At 39.2% G+C, this 19275-nt stretch overlaps 1 pseudogene; it reads right to left on the reverse strand.

The window, feature by feature from the left end:
* Nucleotides 1-936: 936 nt before the first annotated feature.
* LOC132497920 (malignant T-cell-amplified sequence 1-like) lies at nt 937-3275 on the reverse strand (annotated as a pseudogene).
* Nucleotides 3276-19275: the final 16000 nt, after the last annotated feature.

Raw genomic sequence — 19275 nt, forward strand, 5'->3', positions numbered from 1 at the left:
TTGGTAATAAGGAATCCTCCCTATAGCAGTAGATGTTGGCTCAGGCAGGGTGCTAGTGCAGCAGGGGTAGGTAACTTGGGGGTTTGGGCCACCTGTTCATGCAGCTGCCTGTACCCTCTGGTGTTTGTGCCTGATTCCAACAGTGTACCTGCCACTGGTGGTTCCTGACCTTATGGCTTGGTGGTTCTGATAGAACTCAGCTCATGATGTACTTTCCCAATGCATGGTCACTTGGTGTCCCATGGACAGGAATTCTCTCTCTACCAGGGCCCAGTTATAACTCCAGGAGTTGTTTTTGTAAAGGCACATACTCCTCTGATGTGACAACATGGCCTTGTTCCGTAACCCCAGGGGTCTGACCTGTGATCCTTGTTCTGGCACATGCTACTGACTCCACATGGCCTCTTGTCCCTCCTCCTCCACTGTAAGCCATGGTAATTCTGGCATTTCAGCTTCATTTGGCCTGGGCCATCACTTTTTCCATGTTTCTTGGAGCCACCTCAGTAGCAAGGTCACATGATGTCCTGGGGAATATGCCAGGGTGTTAAATCTTGTATCATGGGAGAGCACACAAATCAGTGAACTCTCCTGTTCAACTTTATGATCTGGCCCTGGATTGAGCCTTAGAATTCAGTCCCATTTGTCTTCTCTTGGCTCCCACTAGCACACTCTGGCTGGGTCATGAAATTCTTTTGGGAGAGTTATAATAACCTGTTGGCCAGGAGAGGAGACAGGGACAGGTGTTAAAGGAAAGGATATTGTCTTGTAGAGAAACATCTTCATTGTCTCCAAGCAAGGTGGCAACACTTCTTGTTTTCTTTTTAGCATCTGTTGAATTTATTCTACATAATCACAGAGTTATTATCTTCATGCTATCACACAAACACAGATACTGCACTCTATCCATATTGAGCCCAAGTGCATTCCTTCTGAGACTTATTTATATGTTTTCATATGCCACAGCCCATCACTTAAATAATGGATATTTTAAATGTCAATTCCCTTGTTGACTTTCACAGTATCATCTACAGACGTCTTCATGATTTCAACACACAGAGCAAGGTATTTTCCTTCTGCCATGATTCCAACAATCATATCTACTGCAGCAGAGTAAAGCTTAGCTCCTGGAGAAGTTAAGCCTAGACATATGATGTCTGCTCCTCTGAGTACAAATTTGATGGCTCCTTTATCAACCTGCTGGTGTAGCAAGAAGGGGATTTTTTGTCTCTATTTGTGAAGTAACCTTAGGGTTGGATAAAAAGGTCCTTCTCTTTTTCTAAATAAAGTAACTCTCCATTCACTGTAAAAATTTCTATATGTACATGGCATCCCACTATTTTAACTAGATCCTTCTTAGGTGTGATTTGATTAAAGCATGGTTCAATGCCTAGGACTTGCTCTACTGGTTCTTAAGACCTTTAATAACAGGTTTTAAACTGTATGCAATTAGACACATTTTCTTTTTTTATTACATTTCTTGAACATGATTCAAGGTGAAGGGATAATGAAAGGGAAGAGTTGGGAATGGGGAAAAAATAGAATTAGTAAAGGCCCAGCAAACCCCCTACACCTGGAATGCCAAAGGGATAGTCACAGCTGCTGTTGCTACCTGGAAGTTAGATAGCTGGCCACAGTTTAGGGCCTCTAGGGAAATCTGACTACTTCTGCTCCTCCAACTACTTCCTTTGACTACTCATGTGAACACTGTGGCACTTTCGGGGGCTGTTTGTGGTTACCAATTTCTTTCCAGAGTGGAAGTTGAAAAGATGAAGGGATGGAGCAATCATTCTAGTTGCAAGAAGAGAAAGGAGGGACAGCACCTGTTCTTAATAAGGATGGTTGAACAAATGAAGGCTCAGAGGGGTCAGAAGAGCCTGGGGTTCAAAGTTCAGAGGCATCCACCTGAATTCTTCTACCAGGTTTTAGGGTCTCCCTCGCATCCCTAACCTCCCACAGCCTAGCAGACATCTCGTGGGTGGGTGACTAACTTTGTGTAGAGCTTGGAGCTTGGCTACTGTGACTAACAAACCCTGGGTCAGGGTGTGGTTTTCAGCTTTTTCTGCTTTCTTTATACCTGGAAGCCCCTCTGCTTGTTTCAGTGGTGACTAGCAATTACTATCCTGTCATCTGTGAGAGTTTTGGCAGCTGGACCACCACCTATTTCAGACACTATGGGTACTCCACCTAGCCCATGAAGAGGTTCTTGTTGTCAGCTAAATGGGGGGCAGTGTGGCCCCAAAATCCCTTGCATCACCGCTTTTCCACCTGTCAGTTAGCTTCTCTGTAAGGAAGAGAAACTTTGCTTTTCCTTGCAATCTGCTGGTGCCACTTAAGAAGTGATTTTCAACTGGGGCAATCCTGCCTCAATCCACCACCCCCAAGCAACAAGTGGCAGTGTCTGGCTATATTTTGGGTTATCACAACTGAGGAGATGCTAGTGGATAGACACCATGTGTGTTGCTCAACATCCCACAACTCATAAGACAGCCTCCATACCAAAATATCATCCAGCGCAGAATCTCTTTAGTGTCCAGGTGGAGAAATTGCTCTTGTAGAGCAAGAGCAAATAGTTTTAACTTTAGACAATATAAATTCTGTACTTTTTTAAACAGAGTATTTGACTAAAACCTTTATGCAGAAAGTGAATAGACATGTTGAGCTGAGTGGTACTGAGACAACTCTTGTTGAAAGTTAGTACCCACATGATTCAGTTTCTCTCATGAGTGTTATTATCAGAGGGAAAAAGTGCATGTAGATAAAACAAACTGTGAGAGCTTATAGTGCCCACTGCAGGGAGAGAGATCTTTGGAGCTACGTTGAAGTCACAAGCTATGCAAATCAGCTTAGGAGTATATGCTTGTACAATTTAGCCCTCCTTTTCCCCAATAAATGTCCTTGGAATGCCTGCTATATGCCAGACACTGGAATGTCACAGCCCAGTCTCAAGTAATACCTCTGTCAACCTGTACACTCGGGAAGTGTAAGCACCAGAATAAACCTCAGTTGAGGAAAGAACAAAGCACAACCTAGTGACTGACAGAGACTCTAATTTGTGAACCTAGAAGCTCATGCATGAAGCTAAAGAAGTGCCTAATGAATGGCTGATATACTTACCCTGAGTTTACCAAGAAAACCTGCCCATGTGGGGGTCTTAGAGACCAGCACTGGGGAGGAAGTGGCAAAGCTGTTACCACTGCTTCCTCCATAAGGTTTGAAACTGCCTGATCCCACCATTCACGTTGGGCCAGCTTCCTCTCCTTACCTCTTACTGTCATCTTTTCGGCTGAACAAAAAGAGGTCTCTATTTGACTTTCCTTTGGCAATTCACATTTGTGTGGATGGTTACACAATAACACTTTAAAAGTAGATGGACAATTTTGACTAAATTAGGTATTTTACAAGTGTTTTTTACATTAAGTCCTTTGTTTAGTCTGCCTTCTGAAAAAAAGACATCTAATAAATTTCCCAATGACCAATCTTTGCAGATATGAAGTTAGAAATCTCTTATTGTAAAACTATAGATAATTGAGTATATGAGAATCGGCTCCCTCAAATTTGAATATATTTAGTCATGATAATCTTATTAAGGAATTTTTTTTTTCTTTTTTTTTTTTTTTTTTTTTTTTTTTGCGGTATGCGGGCCTCTCACTGTTGTGGCCTCCCCCGTTGCGGAGCACAGGCTCCGGACGCGCAGGCTCCGGACGCACAGGCTCAGCAGCCATGGCTCACGGGCCCAGCCGCTCCGCGGCATATGGGATCCTCCCAGACCGGGGCACGAACCCGTATCCCCTGCATCGGCAGGCGGACTCTCAACCACTTGCGCCACCAGGGAGGCCCTTAAGGGAGTTTTGTTTTTTTCTTATTTCACTGCCCATGCTTAAGTGGAAAGCATTAACAACATCTAATCCACTCTAGCACTCATACTCAGGTAAATTCAGAAATGCTCTTAGTTTTCCTGCAGATCTGATGATCTGAGGGGAGGAAACTTAAAGTAGGGAAAGACTTTGCAGTCACAGAAGGTACTGAGCAGCCAGACTCTGAAAGGAGGAAGAAGAACAACATAGACACCTTGCTGACTTGAAAGAAGGGCTCTTAAGATTGGTTGTGGGCCCGAGCCTGACTGACATCAGACCTGAGAAAATCAAGGAAAGGAAATAAAAGAGAGACAAGAAAGAGAAGAACAGTGGTAGGGCGGTAAATTGACCTCCAGATGGCAAAAAAAATAATATTCAAACAATGACTGGGAAGGGCAGAGAGGGTCCTAAGAAGAAATACCTGAAGGATGTTTCCTCCTCTTCACTCCCCACTCCAGATGGGGTACATGGGGTGGGCAAGGTGGTTTGCATCCACTCCCCTAAGACTCTGGAGTTCAAGTTGCTCTTGAGAACATACTTCGTGTTCCACATGAGTGATTCAGTTGTGGTGTCATCACTGTAATCGCAAGATCTTCTCTGCCTGCCCCCTCCTCCCACTTCACTTTGGCATCAAGTCTTCATTTTTTCAGACAAAGAAATTGTGGCTCATTGGGCAGAAGCTGACCATACAAGAGGCAAAGGCCTGACTCCCAGGTGTAATACATATTAACACTATTATACTAATTAATTTATATTAATTAATTTAATTTATTACAACAAATTAATACAATATGTATACAAAATGTAAAAGGGTATATAAAATATGATATGCTATTTTATATTAATAGAATATTTATATCAATAATATATATTAATGTTAATAATACATAGACTGATTAAGTTAGTGACATCCTTGGCGAGAAGACTAATGAAGACTAAGGAAAACAGAAGAATCCATAACTTTTAAGACCTTTGAGAGATCTCTTTGCCCATGATGTAAATGGAGAGAGGTATATGGAAGACATCAGCTAGGGCTGCTCATACTGCTCCTCTTGACCCCCTCTTACTACATCAATAGTGAATCAGGGTGCCCCAAGTGTCCAGGCAAAGCAGGAGCCCAGAGGCCAGGGCCCAGCCTCCCTGGGCAACTCCCTACCTTCTTTCACCACATCTCAGTGGCCCCAGCCCACTCATACATCACTTCCTCAGTTACACAGTTATGAACAAATATTATAACTTCTCCTAAAGAATGAAGCTTGTATGTTGCAGGAGAATAGGCACCTATCAAATAGTGACACCCGTCTTAAAACTACAGAGAGAGGGAGAGGGAGAAAAGTAGATAGATAAATAGATATGCATGCCCCAGTTGTAGACTAAAATGTAAAATTTATAAAAATAGAAATTGATGTTAAAACTGTTCAGCTCTTAACTTTTATTTTTACCAATTCCTGAGTTAAATAATTTATCAGTCCTTTTAGTACAATAGGTTCTAAATCATAAAATAGGATTTAATTTGGAAATACTGTAGTACATTACCAAAATGTACCTTTGAAGCCAATATTCAAATCATCCAATTTCTTCTTAACCAAAGCAGAGGTTTGTTGCATCTTCATAGACACTGTCAAAATGTTCCCCAGAGGTTAGAGAGGAGTTTTCTGGAACATAATTTGCCCTCCCCCTGTTGCCAGAAGTAAGAGTGTTTATATATGGAGATGCAGAAAGAGTTTGTTGACCATCAACATTTTCCAGTAGGTTCAGCCTCCATTTGAATATGCCCTAAATCCTGACCCACTAGGCAGGCCAAGTCCCCCCGACCCAATGTTCCAACTATCCACTTTGCTTCCACTCACCAGGATCATGGGCTCACATGATGCAGAATGGACTGGACTCTTTAAGCCACTTGTCCTCTCCTACCCTTCCACACTCACAGGCATGGAGAAGTCAAGCTCCTTGCACTGGCTCAAAGAGGAAGGAGTTCCAGCAACAGTCCCAGAAGAAGTGCATGGGAGGGGCCCCTCCACTCACAGAGGACCATGGACTCTTCATGTAGGGTTGGGTGTATTATGGTGATTGGAGGAGCCTCAGTACCCAACACTTATAGGAGCACATCTGCTGAATGAGACTCAGAAGATATCTTTGGGCTGCAGGAGCTGAGGAGCAGTTGAGATTTGGATTGGCTGGGAATAGACGGGAATGTTTTCCATGTTCCAAAGCACAGGCTATGGTCATTCTAAGCTGGAAATATTGACAGCTCAGCTCCCACCAAATGGATGGTATTGGTTGGAGGTGTCCTGAGACATAAGAGTTTTGTAGGGAGATAACAGAAGAAAGTGGGAGGATGCAAAATGTTTCTGAGAACCTTGGACAACACACCCAGCCTTCTGATTCCAGCTGTGGGAGGTAGTGGGTTATTATATTTAGGACTGTGCAAAACACAGAGCAGCTGCTTTTCCTGGGTGTGATGCTGCATCTTTGCAATAACAATGAGACATTTCCAGAACAAGAAGCCAAGATCTTCAGCATGTTGTCCTCTGACTCCTTCATTCTTGATCTGGGACTATGTTTGATGAATCCAGCTGTCTCCACTACACACTCAATGTTCCTTCAACCAGCACATAGTTACTGAGGCCCTATAATGTGCCAGGCCCTTTCCAGACACTGGGACATAGCAGTGGTTAAGCAGGAGGAGGGAGGTACCCATTCTTATGCAGATGACATACTCATGAGGGACCCAGAGAAAAACATAAAATGTACACAAAGTCAGGCAGTGCTATGTGCCATGGAGAAAAATAAAGTCAGGAGGGACATTTGAGCAAATTTCAGAAAGTGTTTAGAAATCAAGAAATACAGTGGGCAGATTATTCCAGACTGAGAAAACAGCAAATGCAAAGGCCCTGAGTGCCATAGTGGGCTTAGTTTTGTTTTGTTTTTTGGGTTTATTTTTTAATTTTTTTAATTTTGGAGTATAGTTAATTTACAGTGCTGTGTTAAGTTCATGTATACAGCAAAGTGAATAAGATATATATATATATTCTTTTTCAGATTCTTTTCTATATAGGTTATTACATAATATTGAGTAGAGGTCCTTTTGCTATACAGTAAGTCCTTATTAGTTGTTATGCATTTGGTATATAGTAGTGTGTATAGGTTAACTCCAATCTCCTAATTTATCATTTCCCTCCATGTTTCTCCTTTGATAATCATAAGTTTAATTTCTAGATCTGTGTGTCTGTTTCTGTTTTGTAAAGATGTTCATTTGTATCATTTTTAATAGATTCCACATATAAATGATATCATGTGATATTTGACTTTCCCTGTTTGACTTCAGTTAGTATGATAATCTCTAGTCCATCCATGTTGCTGTAAAAGACATTATTTCATTCTTTTTTTCTGGCTGAGTAATAACACTATATATATATATATATATATATATATATATATATATATATATATATATATATATATATATATATATATACCATGTCTTCTTTATCCATTTTTCTGTCGATAAAAATTTAGGTTGTTTCCATGTCTCACTATTTTAAATAATGCTTCCATGAGCATTGGGGTCCACATTTCCACATTAACAAACTGAAAAATAAAAACCATATGATGCTCACAATAGATGGAGAAAAAGCTTCTGACAAAATTCAACACCCATTTATGATAAAAACTCTCCAGAAAGTGAGCATAGAGGAAACCTACCTCAGCATAATAAAGGTCATATATGAAAAAACCACAGCTAACATCATTGTCAATGGTGAAAACTGAAAGTATTTCCTCTACGATCAGGAAGAATACAAGGATGCCCACTGTAACCACTTTTGTTCAAAATAGTTTTGGAAGTCCTAGTCACAGCAATCAGAGAAGAAAAAGAAATAAAAGGAAACCAAATTGGAAAAAAAAGTAAAACTGTCACTGTTTGCAGATGACATGCATAGAAAATCTTAAAAACACTGCCAGGAAACTACTGGAGCTCATCAATAAATTTGGTAAAGTTGCAGGAAACTGAATTAATACACAGGAATATTTGCATTCCTATACACTAACAACAAAACGTCAGAAAGAGAAACTAAGGAAACAATCTCATTTACCATCACATGAAAAATAATCCAATACCTAGGAATAGACTCACCTAAGGAAGCAAAAGACCTATACCTAGAAAACTATAAGATGCTGATGAAAGAAATTGAAGATGACAGAAACAGATGGAAAGATACACCATGTTCTTGGACTGTAAGAATCAATATTGTCAAAATGACTATACTACCCAAAGCTATCTACAGATTCAATGTAATCCTTATCAAACAACAAATGGCATTTTTCACAGAATTAGAACAAAAAAATACAATTTATATGGAGACACAAAAGACCCTGAAGAGCCAAAGCAATCTTGAGAAAGAAAAACGAAGCTGGAGGAATCAGGATCCCTGACTTCGGACTATATTACAAAGCTACAGTCATAAAACAGTATGGTACTGGCACAAAAACAGAAATATAGATCAATGGAACAGGATAGAAAACCCAGAGATAAACCCACACACCTATGGACTACTAATCTGTGACAAAAGAAGCAGCAATATACAGTGAAGAAAAGGCAGTCTCTTCAATAAGTGGTTCTGGGAAAACTGGACAGCTACAAAGTAAAAGTATGAAATTAGAATATTCTCTAACACTATACACAAAACTAAACTAAAAATGGAATAAAGACCTAAATGTAAGGCCGGATACTATAAAACTCTAAGAGGAAAACAGGGAGAACACTCTCTGACATAAATCACAGCAAGATCCTTTTTGACCCACCTCCTAGACTAATGAAAATAAAAACAAAAATAAACAAATTGGAGAGAGGGCAGACAGCAGAAGCAAGAAGAACTACAATCCTGCAGCCCGTGGAACAAAAACCACATTCAAAGAAAGATAGACAAGAGGAAAAGGCAGAGGGCTATGTACCAGATGAAGGAACGAGATAAAACCCCAGAAAAACAACTAAATGAAGTGGAGATAGGAAACGTTCCAGAAAAAGAATTCAGAATAATGATAGTGAAGATGATCCAGGACCTCGGAAAAAGAATGGAGATAAAGATCAAGAAGATGTAAGAAATGTTTAACAAAGACCTAGAAGAATTAAAGAACAAACAAACAGAGATGAACAATACAATAACTGAAATGAAAACTACACTAGAAGGAATCAATAGCAGAATAACTGAGGCAGAAGAATGGATAAGTGATCTGGAAGACAGAATGGTGGAATTCACTGCTGTGGAACAGAATAAAGAAAAAAAAGATTGAAAAGAAATGGAGACAGCCTAAGAGACCACTGGGACAACATTAAATGCAACAACATTCTCATTATAGGGGTCCCAGAAGGAGAAGAGAGAGAGAAAGGAGCAGAGAAAATATTTGAAGAAATTATAGTCGAAAATTTCCCTGACATGAGAAAGGAAATAGCCACCCAAGTCCAGCAAGTGCAGAGAGTCCCATACAGGATAAGCCCAAGGAGAAACATGCCGACACACATAGTCATCAAATTGGCAAAAAACAAAGACAAAGAAAAATTATTAAGAGCAGCAAGGAAAAACAACAAATAACATACAAGGGAAATCCTATAAGGCTAACAGCTGATTTCTCAGCAGAAACTCTATAAGCCAGAAGGCAGTGGCATGATATACTTAAAGTGTTGAAAGGGAAGAAACTACAACCAAGATTACTGTATCTGGCAAGGATCTCATTCAGATTTGATGGAGAAATCAAAAGCTTTACAGACAAGCAAAAGCTAAGAGAATTCAGCATCACCAAACCAGCTCTACAACAAATGCTAAAGGAATTTCTCTAAGTGGGAAACACAAGAGAAGAAAAGGGCCTACAAAAACAAACCCAAAACAATTAAGAAAATGGTCATAGGAAAATACATATCGATAATTACCTTAAACATGAATGGATTAAATGCTGCAACCAAAAGACACAGGCTTGCTTAAAGGATACAAAAACAAGATCCATATATATGCTGTCTAAAAGAGACCCACTTCAGACCTAGGGACACATTCAGACTGAAAAAGAGGGGATGGAAAAAGATATTCCATGCAAATGGAGATCAAAAGAAAGCTGGATTAGCAATTCTCATACCAGATAAAATAGACTTTAAAATAAAGAATGTTAAAAGAGACAAGGAAGGACACTACATAATGATCAGGGGATCAACCCAAGAAGAAGATATAACAATTATAAATATATATGCTCCCAACATAGGAGCACCTCAATACATAAGGCAACTGTTAAGAGCTATAAAAGAGAAAATTGACAGTAGCACAATAATAGTGGGGGACTTTAACACCTCACTTACAAAAATAGACAGATCATCCAAAATGAAAGTAACTAAGGAAACAGAAGCTTTAAATGACACAATAGACCAGATAGATTTAACTGATATTTATAGGACATTCCATCCCAAAACAGCAGATTACACTTTCTTCTCAAGTGAGCATGGAACATTCTCCAGGATAGATCACGTCTTGGGCCACAAATCAAGCCTCAGTAAATTTAAGAAAATTGAAATCATATCGAGCATGACCAAAATGCAATGAGATTAGAAATCAATTACAGGGATGAAAAAACGTAAAAAACACAAATACATGGAGGCTAAACAATAAATTACTAAATAACCAAGAGATCACTGATGAAATCAAAGAGGAAATAAAAAAAATACCTAGAGAAAAATGATAATGGAAACATGACAATCCAAAACCTATGGGATGCAACAAAAGCAGTTCTAAGAGGGAAGTTTATAGCTATACAAGCCTACCTCAAGAAACAAGAAAAATCTCAAATAAAAAATCTAAACTTACAGCTGAAGGAACTAGAGAAAGAATAATAAACAAAACCCAAAGTTAGCTGAAGGAAAGAAATCGTAAAGATCAGAGCAGAAAGAAATGAAATGGAAACAAAGAAAACAATAATAAAGATCAATAAAACTAAAAGCTGGTTCTCTGAGAAGATAAACAAAATTGATAAGCCATTAGCCAGACTCATCAAGAAAAAGAGGGAGAGGACTCAAATCAATAAAATTAGAAATGAAAAGGAGAAGTTACAACAGACACCACAGAAATACAAAACATTCTAAGAGACTACTACAAGCAACTCTATGCCAATAAAATGGACAACCAGGAAGAAATGGACAAATTCTAGAAAGGTATAACCTTCTGGGGAGCTCAGGGGAAGATGGCGGAAGAGTAAGACACAGAAATCACCTTCCTCCCCACAGATACACCAGAAATTCATCTACACGTGGAACAACTCCTACAGAACACCAACTGAAGACTGGCAGAAGACCTCATACCCCCTAAAAGGCAAGAAACTCCCCACGTACTGGGATAGGGCAAAAGAAAAAAGAATAAACAGAGACAAAAGGATAGGGACGGGACCTGCCCCAGTGGGAGGGAGCCATGAAGGAGGAAACGTTTCCACACACTAGGAAGCCCCTTCATGGGCGGAGGGGGAAAGCTTCAGAGTAGTGAAGGAGAGCACAAAAACAGGGGTGTGGAGGGCAAAGTGGAGAGATTCCTACACAGAGGATCAGTGCCGACCAGTACTTACCAGCCCAAGAGGCTTGTCTGCTCAGCCACCGGGGCGGGTGGGGCTGGGAGCTGAGGCTCGGGCTTCAGTCAGAGCACAGGGAGAAGACTGCGGTTCACAGTGTGAACACAGCCTGCAGGGGGTTACTGAACCATGGCTAGCTGGGAGGGAGTCTGGGAAAAAGCCTGGACCTGCCGAAGAAGCAAGAGACATTTTCTTCCCTTTTTGTTTCCTGGTGCATGAGGAGAGGGGATTAAGAGCACTGCTTAAAGAAGCTCCAGAGACGGGCGCGAGCCGCAGCTAAAAGCACAGACAACAGAGATGGGCGTGGGACGCTGGGGCTGCTGCTGCCAGAGCCACGAGGCCTGTGTGTGAGCTCAGGTCACTGTCCATGCCCCCTTTCCGGGAAGCCTGTGCAGCCCGCCACTGCCGGGGTCCCAGGATCCAGGGATGGCTTCCCCAGGAGATAGCACAGTGCCCCTCAGGCTGGTGCAACGTCACGCTGGCCTTTGCTGCCACAGGCTCGCCCTGCACTCCATACTCCTCACTCCCCCAGGCCTGAGTGAGCCAAAGTACCCGAAGCGGCTGCTCCTTTAACCCCGTCCTGTCTGAACGAAGAACAGACGCCCTCCGGCAATCTACACTCAGAGGCAGGGCCAAATCCAAAGCTGAGACCTGGGAGCTGTGAGAATAAAGAAGAGAAAAGGAAATCTCTCCCAGCAGTCTCAGAAGCAGCGGATTAAAGCTCCACAATCAACTTGAGGTACCCTGCATCTGTGGAATACATGAATAGACAAAGAATCATCCCAAAGTGAGGAGGTGGACTTTGAGAACAAGATTTATGATATTTTCCCCTTTTCCTCTTTTTGTGAGTGTGTATGTGTATGCTTCTGTGTGAGATTTTGCCTGTACAGCTTTGCTTCCACCATTTCTCCTAGGGTACTATTCATCCATATTTTTTTAAAATTTTTTTCTTAATAAATATTTTTTTATTTTAATAACATTTTATTTTATCTCTATTTTATTTTACTTTATCTTCTTTCTTTCTTTCTTTCCTTCCCTCCTTTAGACAACGAATCATCCCAAATTGAGGCGGTGGACTTTGAGAGCAAGATTTATGATTTTCTCCCCTCTTCCTCTTTTTGTGAATGTGTATGTGTATGCTTCTGTGTGAGATTTTGTCTCTATGGCTTGGCTTCCACCATTTGTCCCAGGGTTCTATCTGTCTCTTTTTTTTAATAATTATATTTTTATTTTAATAACTTTATTATATTTTATCATATGATATTCTATTTTCCTTTATCTTCTTTCTTTTTTTCCTACCTTCCCTCTTCCCTCCCTCCTTTCTTTCTTTCCTTCTTTCTTTCTCTCTTTCTTTCTACTTCAACTAATTCTTTCTTTCTATATTTTCTCACCTTTATTTTGAGCCTTGTGGATGAAATGCTCATAGTGCTGCAGCCAGGAGTCAGTGCTGTGTCTCAGGACACTGGTCCACAAGAGACCTCCCAGCTCCACATAATATCAAATGGTGAAAATCTCCCAGAAATCTCCATCTCAACACCAGCACCCAGCTTCACTCAACAACCAGCAAGCTACAGTGTTGGACACCCTATGCCAAACAACTAGCAAGACAGGAGCACAACCCCAACCATTAGCAGAGAGGCTGTCTAAAATCATAATAAGGCCACAAACACCCCAAATCACACCACCAGACGTGGACATGTCCCCCAAAAAGACAAGATCCAGCTTCATCCACCAGAACACAGGCACTGTCTCCTCCACCAGGGAGCCTACACAACCCACTGAACAAACCTTAGCCACTAGGAACAGACACCAAAAACAAAAGGAACTACAAACCTGCAGCCTGCAAAAAGGAGACCCCAAACACAGTAAGATAAGCAAAATGAGAAGACAGAAAAACACACAGCAGATGAAGGAGCAAGATAAAAACCCACCAGACTTAACAAATGAAGAGGAAATAGGCAGTCTACCTGAAAAATAATTCAGAATAATGATAGTAAAGATGATCCAAAATCTTGGAAATAGAATAGACAAAATGCAAGAAACAGTTAACAAGGACCTAGAAGACCTAAAGATGAATCAGGCAATGATGAGCAACACAATAAATGAAATTATAAATACTCTAGATGGGATCAATAGCAGAATAACTAAGGCAGAAGAATGGAAAAGTCACGTGGAAGATAAAATAGTGGAAAAAACTGCTGCAGAGCAGAATAAAGAAAGATGAATGAAAAGAACTGAGGACAGTCTCAGAGACCTCTGGGACAACATTAAACATACCAACATCCGAATTATAGGGGTTCCAGAAGAAGAAGAGAAAAAGAAAGGGACTGAGAAAATATTTGAAGAGATTATAGTTGAAAACTTCCCTAATATGGGAAAGGAAATAGTTAATCAAGTCCAGGAGGCACAGAGAGTCCCATACAGGATAAATCCAAGGAGAAACACGCCAAGACACATATTAATAAAACTGTCAAAAATTAAACACAAAGAAAACATATTAAAAGCAGCAAGGAAAAAACAACAAATAACACACAAGGGAATCCCCATCAGGTTAAGAGCTAATCTTTCAGCAGAAACTCTACAGGCCAGAAGGGACTGGCAGGACATATTTAAAGTGATGAAGGAGAAAAACCTGCAACCAAGATTACTCTACCCAGCAAGGATCTCATTCAGATTTCATGGAGAAATTAAAGCGTTTATAGACAAGGAAAAACTGAGAGAGTTCAGCACCACCAAACCAGCTTTACAACAAATGCTAAAGGAACTTCTCTAGGCAAGAAACACAGTAGAAGGAAAAGACCTACAATAACGAACCCAAAAAATTAAGAAAATGGGAATAGGAACATACATATTGATAATTACCTTACATGTAAATGGACTAAAGGCTCCCACCAAAAGACACAGATTGGCTGAATGGATGCAAAAGCAAGACCCAAATAAATGCTGTCTACAAGAGACCCACTTCAGACCTAGACACACATACAGACTGAAAGTTAGACAATGGAAAAAGATATTCCATGCAAATGGAAATCAAAAGAAAGCTGGAGTAACAGTTCTCATATCAGACATAATACTTTAAAATAAAGATTATTAAAAGAGACAAAGAAGGACACTACATAATGATCAAGGGATTGATGCAAGAGGAAGATGTAACAATTGTAAATATTTATGCACCCAACATAAGACAACCTCAATATATGAGGAAAATACTAACAGCCATAAAAGGGAAATTGACAGTAACACATTCATAGTAGGGGACTTCAACACCCCACTTTCACAAATGGACAGATCATCCAAAGTGAAAATAAATAAGAAACACCAGCTTTAAATGATACATTAAATGAGATGCACTTAATTGATATTTATAGGACATTCCATCAAAAAACAACAGTATACACATTTTTCTCAAGTGCTCATGGAACATTCTCCAGGATAGATCATATCTTGGGTCACAAACCAAGCCTTGGTAAACTTAAGAAAATTGAAATTGTATCATGTATCATTTCCAACCACAACTCTAGAGACTAGATATCAATTACAGGAAAGATCTGTAAAAAATACAAACACATGGAGGCTAAACAATACACTACATAATAACGAAGTGATCCCTGAAGAAATCAAAGAGGAAATAAAAAAATACCTAGAAACAAATGACAATGGAGACACGACGACCCAAAACTTATGGGATGCAGCAAAAGCAGTTTTAAGAGGGAAGTTTATAGCAATATAATCCCACCTTAAGAAACGGAAACATCTCGAGTAAACAACCTGAACTTGCACCTAAAGCAAGTAGAGAAAGAAGAACAAAAAAAACCCAAAGTTAGCAGAAGGAAAGAAATCATAAAAATCAGATCAGAAATAAATGAAAAAGATATGAAGGAAATGAGAGCAAAGATAAATAAAGTTAAAAGCTGGTTCTTTGAGAATATAAACAAAATTGATAAACCATTAGCCAGACTCAGCAAGAAAAAAAGGGAGAAGACTCAAATCAGAAGAATTAGAAATGGAAAAGTAGAAGTAACAACTGACACTGCAGAAATACAAAAGATCATGAGAGATTACAACAAGCAACTCTATGCCAATAAAATGGACAACCTGGAAGAAATGGACAAATTCTTAGAAATGCACAACCTGCCAAGACTGAATCAGGAAGAAATAGAAAATATGAACAGGCCAATCACAAGCACTGAAATTGAAACTGTGATTAAAAATCTTCCAACAAACAAAAGCCCAGGACCAGATGGCTTCACAGGCGAATTTTATCAAACTTTTAGAGAAGAGCTAACACCTATCCTTCTCAAACTCTTGCAGAATATTGCAGAGGGAGGAACACTCCCAAACTCATTTAATGAGGCCACCATCACCTTGATAACAAAACCAGAAAAGGATATCACAAAGAAAGAAAACTACAGGCCAATATCACCGATGAACATAGATGCAAAAATCCTCAACAAAATACTAGCAAACAGAATCCAACAGCACATTAAAAGGATCATACACCATGGTCAACTGGGGTATATACAAGGAATGCAAGGATTCTTCAATGCACACAAATCAATCCACGTGATACACCATATTAACAAATTGAAGGAAAAAATCCATATGATCATCTCAATAGATGCAGAGAAAGCTTTTGACAAAATTCAACACCCATTTATGATAGAAACCCTGAAGAACGTAGGCACAGAGGGAACTTTCCTCAACATAATAAAGGCCATATATATCAAACCCACAGTCAACATGGTCCTCAATGGTGAGAAACTGAAACCATTTCCACTAAGATCAGGAACAAGACAAGGTTGCCCATTCTCAACCCTCTTATTCAACATAGTTTTGGAAGTTTTAGCTACAACAATCAGTGAAGAAAAGGAAATAAAAGGAATCCAAATCAGAAAAGAAGAAGTAAAGCTGTCACTGTTTGCAAATGACATGATACTATACATAGAGAATCCTATAGATGTTACCAGAAATCTACTAGATCTAATCAATGAATTTGGTAAAGTAGCAGGATACAAATTTAGGCACAGAAATCTCTGGAATTCCTGTACACTAATAAAGAAAAATCTGAAAGTGAAATCAAGAAAACACTCCCATTTACCATTGCAACAAAAAGAATAAAATATCTAGGAATAAACCTACCTAAGGAGACAAAAGAACTCTATGCAGAAAAGTATAAGACACGGATGAAAGAAATTAAAGATGATACAAATAGATGGAGAGATATACCATGCTCCTGGATTGGAAGAATCAATATTGTGAAAATGACTCTACTACCCAAAGCAATCTACAGATTCAGTGCAATCCCTATCAAACTACCACTGGCATTTTTCACAGAACTAGAACACAAAATTTCACAATTTGTATGGAAACACAAAAGACCCCGAATAGCCAAAACATTCTTGAGAACAAAAAATGGAGCTGGAGGAATCAGGCTCCCTGACTTCAGACTACACTACAAAGCTACAGTATTCAAGACAGTATGGTACTGGCACAAAAACAGAAATATAGATCAATGGAACAGGATAGAAAGCCCAGAGATAAACCCATGCACATATGGTAACCTTACCTTTGATAAAGGAGTCAGGAACATATAGTGGAGAAAGGACAGTCTCTTCAATAAATGGTGCTGCGAATACTGGACAGGTACATATAAAAGTATGAGATTAGATCACTCCCTAACACCATACACAAAAAATAAGCTCAAAATGGATTAAAGACCTAAAGGTAAGCCCAGAAACTATCACACTATTAGAGGAAAACATATGCAGAACACTCTATGACATAAATCACAGCAAGTTCCTTTTTGACCCACATCCTAGAGAAATGGAAACAAAAACAAAAATAAACAAATGGGACCTAATGAAACTTCAAACCTTTTTCACAGCAAAGGAAACCATAAACAAGACGAAAAGACAACCCTCAGAATGGGAGAAAATATTTGCAAATGAAGCAACTGACAAAGGATTAATCTCCAAAATTTATAAGCAGCTCATGCAACTCAATAGCAAAAAACAAACAATCCAATCCAAAAATGGGCAGAAAACCTAAATAGACATTTCTCCAAAGAAGATATACAGACTGCCAACAAACACATGAAAGAATGCTCAACATCATTAATCATTAGAGAAATGCAAATCAAAACTACAAAGAGATATCATCTCACACCAGTCAGAATGGCCATCCTCAAAAAATCTAGAAACAATAAATGCTGGAGAGGGTGTGGAGAAAAGGGAACACTCTTGCACTGCTGGTGGGAATGTGAATTGATACAGCCACTGTGGAGAACGGTATGGAGGTTCCTTTAAAAAACTACAAATACAACTACCATATGACCCAGCAATCCCACTACTGTGCATATACCCTGAGAAAACCATAATTCAAAAAGAGACATGTACCAAAATGTTCATTGCAGTTCTATTTACAATAGCCCGGAGATGGAAACAACCTAAGTGTCCATCATCAGATTAATGGATAAAGAAGATGTGGAACATGTATACAATGGAATATTACTCAGCAATAAAAAGAAATGAAATTGAGCTATTTGTAATGAGGTGGATAGACCTAGAGTCTGTCATACAGAGTGAAGTAAGTCAGAAAAAGAAAGGCAAATACCATATGCTAACACATATATTTGGAATTTAAGAAATAAAAAAGTCATGAAGAACCTAGTGGTAAAACAGGAATAAAGCCACAGATCTACTTGAGAATGGACTTGAGGATGTGGGGAAGGGGAACAGTAAGTTGTGACAAAGCGAGAGAGAGGCATGGTCATATATACACTACCAAACATAAGGTAGATAGCTAGTGGGAAGCAGCCGCATAGCACAGGGAGAACAGCTCGGTGCTTTGTGACCTCCTGGAGGGGTGGGATAGGGAGGGTCGGAGGGAGGGAGACGCAAGAGTGAAGGGATATGGGAACAGATATATATGTATAACTGATTCACTTTGTTATAAAGCAGAAACTAATACACCATTGTGAAGCAATTATACTCCAATTAAAAAAAAGAAAGAAATGAAAGGTATAGCCTTCCAAAACTGAACCAGGAAGAAATAGAAAATATGAACAGACCTATCACAAGTAATGAAATTGAAACTGGGATTAAAAAATTTCCAACAAACAAAAGTCCAGGCCCAGATGGTTTCACAGGTGAATTCTATCAAACATTTAGAAAAGAGCTAACACCCATTCTTCTCAAACGCTTCCAAAATATTGCAGAAGAAGGAACACTCTCAGCCTCATTCTATGAGGCCACCATCACCCTAATACTAAAACCTGACAAAGATACTACAAAAAAGGAAAATTACAGAGCAATATCACTGATGAATATAGATGCAAAAATCCTCAGCCAAGTACTAGCAAACAGAATCCAACAACACATTAAAAGGATCACACACAATGATTAAGTGGGATTTATCCCAGGGATGCAAGGATTCTTCAATATATGCAAATCAATCAATGTGTTACATCCTATTAACAAATTGAAGAATAAAAATCATATGATCATCTCAATAGATGCAGAAAAAGTTTTGACAAAATTCAACACCCATTTATGATAAAAAATAAATTTATTTATAAAATAAATGAATTTTCTTTCTCCAGAAAGTGGGCATAGAGTGAACCTACCTCAACATAATACAGGCCATATACTACACACCCACAGCAAACATCATTATCAATTTTGAAAAACTGAAACATTTTCTCTAAGATCAGGAACAAGACAAGGATGTCCACTCTCACCACTGTTATTAAACATAGTTTTGGAAGTCCTAGTCACAGCAATCAGAGAAGAAAAAGAAATAAAAGGCATATAAATTGGAAAAGAAG

The sequence above is a fragment of the Mesoplodon densirostris genome, chromosome 10 (genome assembly GCF_025265405.1).
Source record: "Mesoplodon densirostris isolate mMesDen1 chromosome 10, mMesDen1 primary haplotype, whole genome shotgun sequence".
Classification (NCBI taxonomy): domain Eukaryota; kingdom Metazoa; phylum Chordata; class Mammalia; order Artiodactyla; family Ziphiidae; genus Mesoplodon; species Mesoplodon densirostris.